The sequence below is a fragment of the Acinonyx jubatus genome, chromosome D3 (assembly GCF_027475565.1).
Source record: "Acinonyx jubatus isolate Ajub_Pintada_27869175 chromosome D3, VMU_Ajub_asm_v1.0, whole genome shotgun sequence".
In the NCBI taxonomy this organism is placed as follows: Eukaryota; Metazoa; Chordata; class Mammalia; order Carnivora; family Felidae; genus Acinonyx; species Acinonyx jubatus.
In genome coordinates, this window is record NC_069392.1 from 22,461,346 (window position 1) to 22,479,539 (window position 18,194).

General features: G+C 37.5%; 1 protein-coding gene and 1 pseudogene across 12 annotated transcripts in view; one reads left to right on the forward strand and one right to left on the reverse strand.

Moving 5' to 3' along the window:
- Positions 1 to 18,194, reverse strand: part of MTMR3 (myotubularin related protein 3) — a 144,391-nt gene that overhangs the window by 87,854 nt on the left and 38,343 nt on the right. The window lies entirely within an intron of this gene.
- On the forward strand, positions 9,843 to 10,440 carry LOC128312380 (60S ribosomal protein L17-like; annotated as a pseudogene).

Consider the following 18,194-nt stretch of genomic DNA (forward strand, 5'->3'; position numbering starts at 1 on the left):
TGCTGGAGCTTGTGACTCTTAACCCCAGGGTTAATTCGAACCCCATGTTGGCTGTAGAGATAACTTAAAATTTTTTTTTAATCTTAAAATTAAAATTTTTAAAAAAATAAATAAAAAGATGGGTTGCCTGGCTGGCTCAGTTGGTAGAGCATGCGACTCTTGATCTCAGGGTTGTCAGTTCAAGCCCCATGTTGGATGTAGACATTACTTTACAATAAAATCTTTTTTAAAAAAATTTTTTTAAGAATTGAACTTGGAAAACTGTGAAGAAAAGCAGTTTGGGGACTATGGGAATACACAAGAGATTTTGCCAAAGGAAATAGATGGCTATTAAATGGAAAACTTAGGTGTCATTCAATAATGTTCTACTACAGATTATTATTAAATAGTAACGTTAAACCCACCAACATTTTCTGAGAATGTTAACAAAGCAAGAAATCCATTCACTCTAAAGCTGAATATTTTTTTTAAATAGCCTCAAGCCAGATACTGCTTTCTACCCACTTCTTAAAGCTTATTTCAGCACTGAGACAATCTAATCTAATGGAGAGAAAGTTAGGAAATCAGGTTTTCCATTAAACTCCCAAGCTCACCAACATCAGAGCTGGCATCTAGTACAGGAAAAGGCTCCAGGGAAGGAAGGAAGTCTACTTGCCCTGCATTACTGGGCTCTAAGTTTGTGTTGTTATGGGCACCAGCACAACAGAACAAATATAAGGGCAAGAAAGCAAAAAGCTGACCAGTTAAGACATTTGGTCCATGTGTTCAGTATATTAATGAGACTACAACCACCTAAAAGTTCCCAAGCACAACAAAATGCAGAGTTTCAAATACACACACACCCTCTTTTATATATATATATAAATATATATATTTATATATATTTATTTATATATATTTACAGTCTTCACCCTAAATATATATATACATATATACATGTGTATGTATACATATATACATATATATACATATATGTATACATACACATGTATATATGTATATATACATGTATATATATATATAATGGGTTTAGGGTCCATACTGTAATGACACTATAGAAGTTTAGAAATCTTTTATTCTTCTTTCTGATCCTGGTCCAAATTACAATTATAGACAATAGAACAGTTAGAATGCAAACCCATCTAAGGGATTTCAGAACAGATAACTGATTTTGTCTCCAGCCTCTAAACCTCCCCCTGAAAGGGTATAGGAAGATAAAATATCATTCATTCAACCGGACAGTAAACCTAATCAGAAAGGCAAATTCTTTTTCAAAAGACGGTATTTAAGACTAGATCTTCTGCTTTTCCTCTTTTATCCTACTGTCCACAGCTTGCGGCAGAGTGGAGCAACATGATTTCCCCTTTTACTCTGTACTGTCACTTCAGTTTCTGTGGTTTTAAACAAAGGCTTCAAGGAGAATATCAGAGTTTAAGAATTAAAAACATACACTAGCATTCTACAGATTGTTACCTTTTAGGCATTCTTGCTCAGCTTTAGAGGCAGGTTGACTCTGCCTCAAAACCTAATTCAGGCATTTATTAGTTCTATAATCTTGAGCACGTCTCTTTTCGTTAACATGTTTCTGACAACAAAAATATCTCCCAGTGTTATTATAAGGATTAAGTTATCTAATACACAGAAACAACTAGCAGTGTACCCAGATACTTAGTAATCACACACATGTTAGCTATTCCCATTAATACCCCCGTTATGTATCAGTAACTTAGTTACACCACACACTCTCTAGGTACTGGTTTCTTGAGCTCTCAAAAGAAATATAATTATCTGTCTTGCCAAAACAATCTCATGGGATTACTGGAAAATAAACCAATATACATTAAAAAAGCTAATAAAAGGCTTCATTATAGAAGTATCCATTACTCTGTTCACAAGAACACTATAGTTTTTTGTGTTTTTTTTTTTTAACGTTAATTCAGTTTTGAGAGACAGAGTGCAAGCGGGGGAGGGGCAGAGAAAGAGGGAGACACAGAATCTGAAGCAGGCTGTCCAAGCTCTGAGCTGTTAGCACAGAGCCCAATGCAGGGCTCAAACCCATGAGCTGAGAGATCATGAGCTCAGCCAAAGTTAGACATTTAACCAACTGAGCCACCCAGGTGCCCCACAAGAAAACTATAAACACTGCATACAAAGCTCTGTTTGAATACTATAATAGAACATTACAGTCTTATAGCAAAACTAGACTAAAGGGCTATTTAAATATTATTTTGTTAAACAAAACCAAAGTCTGAATAAGTACCAATATCATATTTAAAAGCTAGTATTTACTGAACTATGGGCCTATCACTGAGCTATGTACTTTTCATACAACATCTCATTTTAATCTTCATAGGGTTGTTCAAGTAGGTACTACTGACCCCACTTCAGTGAGGACTGCAAGTCTCCCAAGGATTAAGCAATTTGCCCAAGTTCAAAGAGCTAGTATATTTCTATATTCTAAAATCCCACGCTAGGGGCACCCGAGTGGTTCAGTGAGTTGAGTGTCCCACTCTTGATTTCAGCTCAGGTCACGATCTCATGGGCCATGAGATCAAGCCCTGCATAGGGTTCTGCACTCACAGCGCAGAGCCTGCTTGGGATTCTCTCCCTCTCTCTTTGCCCCTCCCCTGGCCATGCAAACACGCATGCGCTCGCTCTTTCTCAAAAATAAGTTAACATTTAAAAAATAAAATAAAAACCACGCTAGAATGGACACCTTACCATAAAGTGACATGATCACTTGAATTCAGTTTTCCCCTAAAATAATAAGATCTTTCCAAATTCTACAAGTACTAAAACTTAAACACTAAGGAAAAAGATTACATTATAAATTTTAACATTAAAATGCTAATATAACAAAAGAAAACTTCTGAAGTTACATGTACAAGAGAAAAATTGGGCTCCAGTATATACAAACAGGGCATAAGGAAAACACCACCTTCCTTAGGTACTTCAACATGGATAGTTGCTCATTTGGTGAGATGTGAGCTAATACATTTAGTGTACAGAGTTAAATTTTCACAAGCAAATATACTCACTTCGTAGATTGTAAGCATAATATAAATGCCTTTATCCATAAATAAAATGCCCTAAAAACAAGTACTATTATAGGGAAAACAGGTAGGGGAATAATGTGGCTTGAACAAGCACAGGTATGGGGCACCTGAGTCGCTCAGTCGGTTGGGCGTCCGACTTCAGCTCAGGTCATGGTCTCACAGTTTGTGAGTTCACGCCCCACCCCAGGCTCTGACAGTTCAGAGCCTGGAGCCTGCTTCAGATCCTGTGTCTCCCTCACTCTGCCCCTCCCCCACTTGCACTCTCTCATGCACACTCTCTCTCTCTCTCAAAAATAAATAAATGTTAAAAAATTTAAAAAAAAAAAGCACAGGCACATCATCTCTGTGAGAGGTGGTGATAAGGGACAACTAAAGCCGCTCTGTTAAGTTTATGTACCACCTTGATACTTCATAGTATTAATGTGCAAAGGACACTGACAGACTATATAGCCTGATTAATACCTCTCAGTTCAAAATTTATGTGAAGACACTGTAATATAGTAAATCTGGTGACAAGCCTGGAAGTCAGCAAGATGCATTTTAATTTTCAAATTTCAAAATGTCTTGACCAATAGTAAAGCAAGCCACATTTGGATTTAGTTAAGCTTAAAAATGTACTAAAACTTCTGTTGATAGAGGAACCTGAGGTAATATGTGAACTAGTTTTCCAACTATGAGGTGTATCCAAGAACTTAGATGTAAGATTATCCTCAAAATTAAACTAGAAAAATCCATAAAGGATTATTCCATGGTTATGTAAGAGGATATCCTTACTTATTCTTAGGAAATAAATTCTGAAGTATTCAAAGAAATTCTGAGGGGCACCTGGGTGGCTCAGTCAGTTGAGCATCCAACTCTTGATTCTGGCTTGGGTCATAATCTCACGGTTCATGACTCTAAACCAACATTGGCCTCTGCACTGAAAGTGCTCTGCTTTGGATTCTCCATCTCCCATTCTCTCTGCCTCTACCCTGCTCACACTCTCTCTCAAAAATAAATATTGAAAAAAAAACAAGGCACAGTGCCTCCAACTTACTCCCAAAGGGTTCAGGAAAAAAACACGGATTAAAAATGATAAAGCATATGAAACAAAATGTAAACAACTGGAGGGCACTGGTAAATTCTTCATAGTGCTCCTATAATGTCTACTAAGTTAGAAAGTATATCAAAGCAAAAAATTATTTTTTAAAATCTGACACAATATGACATTAAATTAGTCTATAAGTACATGAACAGTTATTACTTTATTATTCTAGATTCTCCTTACGATTAAGAAAATCCAAATGAAAAAGAAGGTTGTACTCTAGTCCCAGGTAAAGTATATTCTGGCCATGAGGAAGGCTACGTAAGACTACACTTGAAAGGTATTATTAATCATCTGTATCATACAATTAGTCTTGCTCACGTCCATGCCTTCCAAGCAATCTCTGATTATAACTTTACTAATAAGTTAGGTATGCTACTCTGGTGCTATATTAAATTTACAACCAAAAAAGTAACATTTTAAAAAGAACTTTTACTATGAAGTTAACAAAAACAAAGGCATTATAGTGATAGAAGTCAAAAACAGTGATTATCTCTTTAGGGTATGTACTGACTAGGAAAGAGTGAGAGAGTCTTTGTGGAGGAGAGCTGTAAATGTTGTATCTTAATCTGGGTGTGGTTACATGGGTCTACACATATGTAAAAAGTTATCAAGCTTTAATTTAAGATTACTACACTTTATTATATGTACAATTATATCTCTATTTTATAATCAAACAAACAAGTGGTGCTTTCAGAAAACAGTTCTCAATTCAAATCCAAAACCCACAATGCAAGAGAATGACATAGATTACACTGGCACTCAACTTTATAACAAGTACCTGTAATCTTGGTTAACATGAGTATATACTCTGAGGTGGGTTTTTTTTTGTTTTTGTTTTTTAAAGAATAACCATTGCAGAGATGCCTCAGTGGCTCAGTCAGTTAACCGTCCAACTCCTGATTTCAGTTCAGGTCATGATCTCATGGTTTATGAGATCAAGCCATGTGTTGAACTCTGCACTGACAGCAAGGAGTCTGCTTGGGATTCTCTCTCTGCCCCTCCTTGACACGCAAGCACTCCCTCTCTCAAACATAAAAAAAAAAAAAAAATAGTATCAACCATTGTAGAACTTTAGTAGAACTTTAGCAGAAGGTGTGCAAGTGCAAAGAGATCAAGGCAAATACAAGGAAAAAAGAGCTGTCAGGAGTCCTCAACAAATAACATGAAATCATGATGAATCTGACATGATCTTACAAAAAAGGGCTAGAAATCAGGTTAGATACACTCCCCCCTCTACTGTTTTAGTCTGCTTGAAAAGATAAAAAACATAGAATGTTTTTTTTTCTCCCTTTGGGGAGATTATGGGAATAGAAAATTATTTTTTAAAAATACAACTTTGGGGGTGCCTGAGTGGCTCAGTTGGTTGAGCGTCAGACTTTAGCCCAGGTCATGATCTCACAGTTCGTGAGTTCAAGCCCCATAACAGGCTCACTGCTTTCAGCAGCGTGAAGCCTGCTTCAGATCCTCTGCCCCCCACTCTCTCTGTCCCTCCCGTGTGTGTGCTCGCTCTCTCAAAAATAAAACATTTACATATATGTATACATATACATAGCTTTGGCAAAAACTAAACATTCTATCACTTTGGATATTGTCCTTTACTCAAATCAATGTCTGCATGCACAGGACAAAATAAACCAAATGATATATATAATGGTAAACAGTACAATTACACTAACATTTAAGAGGCAAGTATGGTAATAGATAGGGGTAGATCAGCTACTGCTATCTTCCTTCCACTGGGCTATCTCATTTCAGAGGTTCAAGTACTCTTGCCTGTGCTACCCTTACTGTGTCAGTATTTCCACAGCAGAACAGAAACAATTTTTTTTTTCTAATTCAACAGTGAAGTAAGGTTGCCAAATCACCATTCAGAAACCACTCTCAATCCTAAAGAAATTCAAGAATTTTTTAGCCAACAACATTTAGAAGTTAATCATCTTTAAGTTCACTTTCTCAGTAGACTGAATATAATCCTAAATTCAGAAGTCTACATAAGAGGTCTGGGACTGACCATTTATATCAAGTTCTATAATATACAAAGTTAATCTATAGGGATGACTGCTAAAGGGCATTAGGAACCTTTTCTGTAGTAATGTAAATATTCTCTATCTAGAATGGGATGGTGATAAGCACATATATCTGTCAAAATACACTAGATGAATACACAAAATACACTGTCACATATAAATTATATCTTAATAAACAAGACTTGAAAAGTAAATACACACAATTTAGGCTTTGAAAAATGGGAAAAAAAAGAAAAATGGGAAATCAAATGCTAAGAAAAACCTCATTGAAACTGATTTATTAGAAAAAAGATTAAAAGGCTATTTGTATGGAAGCCAATCTAGGGGACTCTCAAAGTCATTTGACCCTCACCAGCTCTACTCTCCACATACCACTCCCACTACTCAACCACTTGCTGAATACTATAAGCATTTCAGTCAAAATACAGACCCTTCAAGCATTGGAGATACCTTTAAAAATAACAAGTCTGGGGGCGCCTGGGTGGCTCAGTCGGTTAAGCGTCCGACTTCAGCTCAGGTCATGATCTCGCGGTCCGTGCGGTCTGTGAGTTCGAGACCCGCGTCAGGCTCTGTGCTGACAGCTCAGAGCCTGGGGCCTGTTTCGGATTCTGTGTCTCCCTCTCTCTCTGACCCTCCCCCATTCATGCTCTGTCTCTGTCTCAAAAATAAATAAACGTTAAAAAAAAAATTAAAAAAATAATAACAAGTCTGGGGCAGGGAGAACAAGCCTGAGTAAATGGACAACAGACAATAGTAAATGCACACTTTTCCAAAGCTACCTTACAATAATCTAAAAGGAACTGTGCATATTCTTTTAAAATCCTCTAACAATTCATGGGGAGGGGGGGATCAAAAAGAATTTGGACAAATGAGGGGTGCCTGGCTGGCTCAGTTGGTAGAGCGTGCAACTCTTGTTCTCACGGCTGTGTGTGCCCCACAATGGGTGTAGAGATTATTTAAAATCTTTAAAAAAATTAGATAAATGATAATGGGAAATCAAAGAAATATACATGTTCATCATATGAAAATATACTCAACCTCATAAATAATCAGAAAAATACAAATAAAAACAATGAAGATAACTATTTTCCATTCATTAAGATTGGCCAAAATTAAGACACTATTTACTTTCAAATATTGTAATGAGTATGGAAAATGACTTCTTGCATACAGTTTGGGTAGAAGTAAAATTGTTATAGCTACTTTGGTTTGTTGTTGAAGATTTTGATTTTTGTTTTTAACGTTTATTCATTTTTGAGAGACAGAAACAGAGCATAAGCAGGGTAGGGGCAGAGAGAGAGAGAGAGAGAAGGAGCCACAGAATCCAAAGCAGGCTCCAGGATCCAAGCTGTCAGCACAGAGCCCAATGCAGGGCTCAAATCCATGAACCATGAGACCATGACCTGAGCCAAAGTCAGACACTTAACCAACTGAGAGCTACCCAGGCACCCCCTAAAGATTTTATTTTTAAGTAATCTCTACACCGAACATGGGGCTTGAACTTAAAAGTCTGAGATCAAGACTCGCATGCTCCCACCAACTGAGCCAGCTAGGCAACCCTGTCACAGCTACTTTGAAGGACATTTTGGCAGCGTATTAAAACTATAGCTATGTAGGGGTGCCTGGCTGGCTCAGTCAATATGTCATGTGACCTTTTATTTTTTTAAATGTCTTTATTTTTGACAAAGACAGACACAGCATGAGTGGGGGAGGGGCAGAGAGAGAGGGGGAGACACAGAATTCGAAGCAGGCTCCAGGCTCTGAGCTATCAGCACAGAGCCCAACAAGGGGCTCAAACTCACGGACTGCGAGATCATGACCTGAGCCAAAGTCGGACGCTCAACCGACTGAGCCACCCAGGCACCCCAATACAGCATGTGACTCTTGATCTCAGGGTTATAAGTTCAAGCTCCATACTGGGCACAGAGCTTACATTAAAAAAACAAAAAACAAAACTATAACTATGTATACCAACCATATGACTCAGCAAATCTATTTCTCTTGACACTCAGAGTGTCATCCATGTGCATGGAGATGTAAAAAAAAAAAAAAAAACCCTCACTGCAACAAACAGAAGAAAATACTGAAAACAACCTAAATATTCACCAGAGGAGTAACTACATGAATAAAAAATTATGTTCATATTATGGAATGCTCTATAATATTTAAGCAAAGGTCTCTACAACATATTACTGAGAAAAAATATAAAATGTAGAGAGGTATGTACAATATATTAAGAAAAGGAAAAAAGAGCGGCACCTGGGTGGCTCAGTCAGTTAAGCATCCGACTTCAGCTCAGGTCACGATCTCGTGGTACGTGAGTTTGAGCCCCACATCAGGCCCCGTGCAGACAGCTCAGAGCCTGGAGCCTGTTTCAGATTCTGTGTCTCCCTCCATCTCTGCTCCTCTCCACCACACACACACACACACACAAACCCCTCAAAAATTAACAAACCTTAAGAAAAAAATTTTTAAGAGGGAAAAAATGTCATTTTATTAAGGAGTATATAAACACACAAAGATAAGAGGGAAAAAGCATGGGGGTGGTGGTGAGGAGGCTACTAAATGAATTATAGTGATTATAAAAATAATCAAAAGACCAGGACTGAAAATCATTAAAGGAATTAAAGCCTTATCTTTAATGTTTTAACATTTTACAAGGAGAACATATTCACCTACTCATGTACTGAAATTTTATTTTAGAAAGCATTGATACAAATAAGAAAAGATTATTAAGTTCTCCTCCCTTAAATAATTCAACCTGAGAAATATTACCATCATTTCATACAAGCTGCTGTGCCTACATCATGTACCATTATTGCTGCTTTGGGAAGCCCATCAACACTCAAATTTTCTCATAAACTGCTATCTCTAAGGAAGAAAAACATTACTCTTTAATACACTTCAAAAATCTGTAAGAGACAATGAAACAAACAAACGAAAAAAAAAAAAAACCAAGAATTTAAAACAAAAAAACTTCAAAACTACAAAACACTGCTGAAAAATCAAAAGCAACCTAAACATGGTCGCTTGGGTGGTTCAGTTGGCCAAGAATCTTGATTTTGGTTCAGATCAAGGCACATGATGGGCTCTGTGATGACAGCAGGAAGCCTGCTTTGGATTCTCTCTCTCCGCCCCTTCCCACCTATGCATGCTTTCTCTCTCTCTCAAAATAAATAAATAAATCTAAAAAAATAATAAAAACCTAAACAAAGGGAAAGGGACCCAACATCCATGACTCAAAAGATTTGTTAAGATAGCATTAATATAAACATTTTTTTTTTCAAGAGAGAGAGAGACCATGCACAAGTAGGGGAGAGGGGCAGAAGGAGAAGGAGAATCTTCAGCAGGCTCCATGCCCAGTGTGGAGCCTGACACAGGGCTCCATCCCACAACCCTGGGATCATGACCTGAGCCGATGTTAAGAGTCAAGATGCTCAACTGTCTGAGACACCCAGGTGCCCCAATATTATAAACTTTTATAAGAAAAGTTAGAGGAGTAAACCTTCATGCCACTGGATTATGTAGCAGTTTCTCAGATAAAAAAATCAAAACCATAAATAACCAAAGAAAAAATAAATACATGGGATTTTATCAAAATTAAGCATTTTTGTGCTTCAAAGGGCACCATCAAGAAAGAGAAAAGATAAGCAGCCTGAGGTGATTTCTGAAATGGTTCACTATTCACTTGACCCAGGGGCAAACCCCCCCCCCACACACACACAAAATCATACAAATCAAGAGGTTCAAATCTTTGTGCTTACTTTAAGAACACCATGAAACTACCCAGACCATCAAGGGTATGCATATCCAAAAAACCACCAAGTATCTGAAGGATGTCACTTTATAGAAATGCGTACTATTCTGTCAGTAAAATGGCGGAGTTGGTAGGCGTGCCTCTGCCAAACAGTGGGGTTGGACACACGGCTGGTGGCCCAAAAACAGTGAATTTTTGCTGCATTTGCTTAAAACCGCAGAGTTAATGCTGAAGCAGTTTAAATTCTCTGGTCATTGAACATATCTAGGTGAATAAAAGCCCTCAAGACATGGCACAGAACTTACAGAGCTCATGTTCAGACTAACCCATATAAAGCTCTTACTGAAAAAGAACAAACTGTTCCTAAATCAAGAGATATCCCAGAAAAAGATATCCCAGAACAAACAAAAACTCATGCCCCAGGAGTAAATTCAGAAGATAAATGCAAATAAAAGGTAAGAAAGGAAACAAGAGATAATCCATGAAATGGAAGAAAATTTTTGCAAATTATGTACCTAGTAAGGGACTTGTATCCACAATATATAAAGAACACTACACCTCAACAAGAATTTTTAAAATAATAAACTTTAAAATGAGCAAAAATCTGAACATTTCTCCAAAGATATACAAATGGCCAACAAGCACATGAAAAGATGCTCAACATCATTAGTAATTAGGGAAATGTAAATCAAAACTACAATGATATGCCATTTCAAATCCACTAAGGATGGCTAGAAATTGAAGAAGTAAATAACAAGTGTTATTAAAGATGTAGAAAAATTGCAACCTTAATAAGTATATTGGAAATGTAAATGGTACAGTCCCTATTGAAAACAATCTGGCAGTCCTTCAAAAAGCTAAAACATATAGTTATCATAATACTGAGCAATTTCACTCCTAGGTATATACCCTCAAGAACTGAAAAATATGTGTCGACACCAAAACCTATATATAAACATTCGTAACAGCAGTATTCATAGTGAAAAAGTGCAATCTAATGTCTATTGATGGATTAATAGATAAAAATGTGGTATTATCCATACAATGGTACACTACTCAAGCATGAAAAGGGATTAAGTATTGATCCTTGCTACAACATGGATGAACTTTTAGAAACATTATGCCAAGTGAAACTGGACACAAAAGGCTACAAAATATCCAGAATAAGAATATCCACAAAAACCGAAAGTGAACTATTGGTTGCCAGAGACCTAAGAGAGGTGGGAAAAGGGAGTAACTGCTAAATGGTACAGGGTACAGCATATATTTGGGGATGATAAAAACGTACTGGGGGCACCTGGGTGGCTCAGTCAGTTGGGCATCCAATTTCAGCTCTGCTCACGATCTCACAGTTCGTGGGTTCGTGAGTTTGAGCCCCTTATCAGGCTCTCTGCTGTCAGTGCAGAGGTTGCTTCTGATCCTCTGTACCTGTCTGCCCCTCCCCCACTCCTCTCTCTCTCAAAAAATAAACATTTTTTTTTAATTTCAATAAAAAGTTCTGAAATTGGTGGTGATGACTATACAACTCCATGAATATACTAAAATCCATAGAACTGCATACTTTAAAAGGGTGCATTTTCTGGCATGTGAATTATATTTCAACAAGCTGTTTTTTTGTTTTGTTTTTAAGAAAAACAAGAAGGAAAATAATAGGCTTCTATTTTTCACTCCTTGTTTTTTCTTTCTTTAATGGGATTTGTACTAATCAAAGCTCTCCAGAGAAACAAAACCAATAGGAGATATGTATGTACACGTACACACATACACACACAGAGATTTATTATGAGAAATTAGCTCATACAACTGAAGAAGATGAAAAGTCTCATCTGCTGGTGGTATAGTTTCAGTCCAAGTCCAAAGGCCTGAGAACCAAAGAAGGTGATGTGTAAGTTCCAGTCCAAGGGCAGGGGAAGAACAATGTCCCAGTTCAACCAGGCAGGCAAAAAGAGGCAAATTCCTTCTTCTGCTGCCTTTTTGTTCTATTCAGACCCTCAAAGTATAGGATGATGCCCACCCACATTGGAAAGGGCAATCTACTTTACCGAGTCCACCTATTCAAATGTTAACTCACCAAGAAACCCCCTCAGATATAGCCAGAAAAAAAATGTTTAATCTTAGGCACCTCTGGACCCAATCAAGAGGACATATAAAATTAACCATCAAAGGGGTGTGTGGCTGGCTCAGTTAGAACGTGTGACTTTTGATCTCAGAGTTGTAAGTTTTGAGCCCCGTGCTGGGTATAGAGATTACTTAAAAAAAAAAATAAAATCTTAAAAAAAATTTTAACCATCACAAGATTTAACCCTTTATATGTTTAAGTTTATTTTGAGAGAGGGCACGAGCAGGGGGAAGGGCAGAGAGAGAGGGAGAATCCCAAGCCAACTCCGTGCAGTCAGCACAGAGCCCAATGTGGGGCTCAAACTCATGAACCATGAGATCATGACCTCAGCTGAAATCAAGAGTTGTATGCTTAATTGAGCCACCCAGGGACCCCAAGGTTAAACCCTTTAAGTTGTATCTGTAATTATTCACTATAAAGCTCAGCCACTCCCAAGCGGTTACCCCAACATCCAGGCAGAACATAGTACACACAAATTACTACTGCCGTCAAAAAAATTAAGGGAAAATGCTTTCCAAATTATTTCATGGCAAATCTTTTTAAAAACTGTTATTTATGACTACCAAACCAATTATAACATGGTAGAGATTATCAAGTTGGTTACAAATTAGAAAAGCTAGCAATTCTATTCCTGGTCCAAGAAACAAAAAAATACAGAAAATAAAATACACTAACAATGAACAACCCAAAAGAAAATTAAGAAAACACTTCTATTTACAATAGCATTAAAGAATAAAATACTTATGAATTAACCAAAAAAGCAAAAGACTCACATGCTAAAAACAACAAAATCTGCTAAAAAAAAAAAAAAAAGTAAAGACAACACAAATAAGTGAAATATCATGTTCATAGATTAAAATGCTTAATATTGTGAAGAGGTCACTTACCTAAGTGACACACAGATTCAAATCAATCCCTATCAAAACCCCAATGATGTTTTTTGCAGAAATAGAAAACTCTATCCTAAAATTCATATGGAATTTCAAAGGACCCTGAACAGACAAAACAATCCAGAAAAAAATGAACATTGGAAAAGTCACACTTCCTGATTTCAAAATTTACTACAAAGCTATAGTTATCAAAACGGTGTAGTGCTGCAACTAGAATAGAAAGCTCAGAAATAAAACCTCACACATACAGGGGCAAATGGTTTTCTAAAAGGGTACCAAGACTATTCAACAGGAAAAAGACCATCTTTTCAACAAATAGTCCTGGGAAAACCGAATATCCACATTCAAAAGAATGAAGTTGGACCTTTATTTTATACCATACACAAAATTTAAATCAAAATACATCAGAGAACTAAAACTATAAAACTCTTAGGAGAAAGCATACAAGGAAAGCTTCATGACACTGCATTTCACCATGATTTCTTGGAAATAACACAAAAGGTACAGGCAACCAAAGAAAAAATGAACAAATGGGGCACCTTGCTGGTTCAGTCAGTGGAGTATGGAAGTCCTGATCTCGGGCTGTGAGTTTGAGCCCCTGTTGGGTGCAGAGATTTAAAAAAAAAAAAAAAAAAAAAAGATTTTTTTTATTTTTAAGTAAATTTATTTTAGAGAGAGAGAGCATACACTCATGAGCAGGGAAAGGAGGGCGGGGGTGGGGGGTGGGGAGAGAATCTTGAGCAGGATCCATGCTCAACACAGAGCCCAACACGGGGCTCAATCTTACAACCATTAGATCATGACCTGAGCTGAAATCAAAAGTTGGGACTCAACCACCTGACCCACCCAGGCGCCCACCCATTTTATTAAGTAGCCTTCACACCCAGCACAGAGCCCAATGCAGGGCTTAAACCCACAACCCTGAGATCAAGCCCTTAGCTGAGATCAAGAGTCGGACACTTAACCAACTGAGCCACCGGGGATCCCCCCAGTAGGTATTTTTAAAAAAACTACAATTCAACCACAAAAATAAATAAATAAATAATGGGTAGAAGACTTCCTATATGGACTAAATGTTGGCGCCCCCTCAAAATTCAAATGTTGAAACCTAATCTCCAGTGTTAATCATATTTAGAGAAAGGGCCTTTACAGAAGTAATTAAGGTTAAATGAGGTCATAAGAGTAGGACTCTGGATCCTGTAAAATTAATATCCTTATAAGAAGAGACACCAGAGAGCGCTCTCTATCCTGGTCAGAGGAAAGGCCAGATGAAGGCAAAGTAGTCTTCTATAAGCAAAGAAAAGAGCCTTCACAGAAAACTGAACCCTGCTAAAAACCTCAATCTTGGACTTTCCAGGCTCCAGAACTGGGAGAATATAATAAATTTCTCTTGTTCTTTAAGCCACCCAGCCTGTGTATTTTATTATGGCAGCCTGAGCAGGCTAATACAGACTTAGACACCAATGCAAAGACAACATACAAAAAGCCAGTAAGCACAAGAAAAGAGCTCAACATCACTAGTCACTAGGGAAATGTAAATCAAATCCACCATGATTTACTACTTCACACTCATGAAGATGGCTACTATTTTAAACAAATAAATAATAAAGTGTCAGAGCACCTGGATGGCTCAGTCAGTAGAGTGCAGGGTTATAGTTTTAAGCCCCATGCTGGACCTAAAGATTACTTAAAAATAATGCTGGGCATGGGGGCACCTGAGTGGCTCTGTTAGTGGAGTGTCCAACTCTTGATTTCGGTTCAGGTCATAATATCACAGTTCGTGGGATCAAGCCCCACATCAGGCTTTGCACTGACAATGCAGAGCCTGCTTGGGATTCTCTACCTCTCTCTCTGCCCCCTCCCTGACTTGTGCACGCTCACATACTCTCTCCCCCAAAATAAATAAACATTAAAAAAAATAATACCAGGCGTGCAGCCTACTTAAAAAAATATATTCTGATTCTGATATCCAAAATTAAAAATAAAATCTTTAAAAAATAAAAAAAAAAAGTGTTGGCTACCCTGTGGAGAAATTGGAATTCTTGTGCATTGCTGATGGGAATGTAAAATGGCACAGCAACCTTGAAGAGTATGGAAATTCCTCAAAAAATTAAACATAAAATTACAGTATGATACAGCAATTCCACTTCTGGATACGTACCCAAAAAAACTGAAAAGTAGGGACATGAACAGGTATTTGTATATCCATGTTCACAGCACTGCTTACAAAAGCCAAAAGGTGGAAGCAACCCATGTGTCTGTCAATGGATGAATGGATAAACAAAACATGACATGTACCTACAGTGGCATATTATTCAGCTTTAAAAAGGAAGAAAATTTTCACAAAAGCTACAACATGGATGAACCAACATTGTGCTGAATGAAATCAGCCAGTCAGCAAAGAACAAATATTGTAGGATTCCGTTAACATGAGGTACTTAGAGTAGTCAAATTCAGAGAAACAGCAGAATAGTGGTTGCTAGGGGCTTGGGAGAGGGATGAATGGACAGTTAGTGTTTAATGGCTACAGAGTCTCAGGGAAGATGAAAAGGCTCTAGAGATGGATGGTGGGGATGGTTGCACAAGAATGTCAATGTACCTCATGCCACAAAACTGTACACTTAAAAATGGTTAAAATGGGGGACACCTGGGTGGCTCAGTCAGTTAAGTGTCCGACTTCGGCTCAAGTCATGATCTTGTAGTCTGTGAGTCCAAGCCCCACACTGGGCTCTGTGCTGACAGCTCAGAGCCTGGAGCCTGCTTCAGATTCTGTGTCTCCCTCTTTCTGCCACTCCACCACTCACACTCTGTCTCTCTCTAAAAATAAATAAATGTTAAAATGGTAAATTTCATGTTATGTATATTTTACAATTACATACGCATAAAGTAAAAGTAAATTATATATGCATAAAAGTGAAATAATGCATTAAAAAATAATACAGTAAAAATCTTAAGTTCCCCAAAAGAAACTCCCCAAAATATTAATATGATGTTCATTAACAGGATGTGTAAAGAGGGGGGAAAAACACCCTGGAGTTTTTGTTAGAACTCCGACATATTAAATTTGTAGACTATCTTTTTCATCCAAATACAGTTGACACACAATGTTAGTTTCAGGTGTACAACATAGTGATTCAACAACTCTACACCTTATGCTATGCTCACCAAAACTGTAGCTACCATCTGTCAAAATACAGCACTATTACTATACTGTTGACTATATTCCCCGATGTACCTTTCAGACTCCCCCACACTGTGACTTATTCAGTCCCTAACTAGAAGCCTGTACACCTCCCACTCTCTCTCCTTCACTCATTTTGCATATCCCCCATCCTCCTCTCCTCTGGCAACCATCAGTTTGTTTTCTTCTGTATCTACGGATCTGTTTCTGTGTAAGTTCTAAATCTTTAAAATAAAATTAGTAAACTTGAAGAAATCAAACAGTCACTCATATCTTCAAAGAAGAATATCAAAAGGCAAAAAATAGAAGCAAAACTCACAAGTTTTAGCTTTTGCATTTGGTCAGCAATCTTTAAACCAAATGTAATTTATATCTATGCTTTATACCAAAGTTTGAACAATTTCTAGAGATTTTTTTTTTTTTAAGTAGACTCCATGCCTAAAGTGGGGCCTGAACTCATGACCCTCAGGTCAAGAGTTGAATACCTGACCAACAGAGCCAGCCAGGTGCCCCACTAGAGATTCACATATAAGGTTAAAAACAAAAAGAAGCTTGGGGTTCAGTTGGTTAAGCGTCTGACTTTGGCTCAAGTCATGATCTCACATTTCATGGGTTCGAGCCCCACGTCGAGCTCAGACAGCTCAGAGCTTGGAGGCTGCTTTGGATTCTGGGTCTCCCTCTCTGCACCTCTGCCTCTCATGCTCGCTTGCTCTCTCTCTCTCAAAAATAAACAAACATTAAAAGTTTTTTTTAAAAAACAAAACAAAAAGAAGCTTTATCCATAATAGGTGTACAAGACTGGTCTTGACATGATTTCCTTCACCTCTAAGATTCTCTTCCTATCATTGAAAAAGTTTAAATATCAGGGCGCCTGGGTGGCTCAGTCAGTTGAGCGTCCAACTTCGGCTCAGGTCATGATCTCACAGCTCATGGGTTCGAGCCCCACATCGGGCTGTGTACTGACAGCTCAGAACCTGGAACCTGCTTCGGATTCTGTATCTGCCTCTCTCTCTGTCCCCCTCCAGCTTGCACTCTGGCTCTCTCTCTCTCAAAAATTAACATTAAAAACAAAAAGTTAAAAAAGAAAAAGTTTAAATATCAACCATTTCTCTTTTATTATAAAGATGCAAAATATAAATATCCAAATGAATATTACATTCAAATATTCTAAATACCAGTAGATACCAACACACACAAAAATTTATCAAGGGGAGCGCCTAGGTGATTTAGTTGGTTAAGCGTCTGACTTTGGCTCAGGTCATGATCTCGCAGTTAGTGAGTTCGAACCCAGCATCGGGCTATGTGCTGACAGCTCTGAGGTGGGAGCCTGCTTGGGATTCCGTGTCTCCTCTCTCTCTCTCTCTCTCTCTGCCCCTCCCCCTCCCTCTCAAAAATAAACATTAATTTTTTTTTTAATTTTAACAAGGTACCTGAAGTCCCATATCCAGACTTTAGCTTAAGTACTCTATATTCCTAAAGTATTAATCTTGCAAGAATTTCCTGATGGGCTTAATTTTACAAAGATTCCAACAAAATGTTATTTTCTCTAGCCTATCATAGATGGTTTAATTAGGAGAAATGAGTCACTAAATTAGCACAATATGGAGTGACCTAATAATTTTTATTTAGCTAATAAGGAGTAACGGAGTTCCTTAGTCATCTGATTAAAGTTTTAGAGTAAATTACCTTAATCTTTAAAATAATAAAAGCACAGGAAAAATAAAATACACATACAGTCATTACCTGATAACCTAACAAAGTTAGATACCTGAAATACAAACATAATTATACTGGGTTGAATTTAATCTAGAAAAATATTTCTTACAAATTAAAACCAGGACTAGAAACATGCCCAAAGGTAAATAGAAATTAATAGACTAGAAATACTTATTAAATTTCAAGAGGCAAATGTCTTATAGGGCATGTATCACAACTTTACAATTTTATTAACTTTTTTATAAGAAAACCTCCCTTCATGGCTAGCTTTTGCTTTCAACGTTTATAAAATTGGGCAGTTTAAACCACTTTGCCAAATGTTATCAGTGAGAAATCCATGCCAAGACAGAATTTTTTTTTC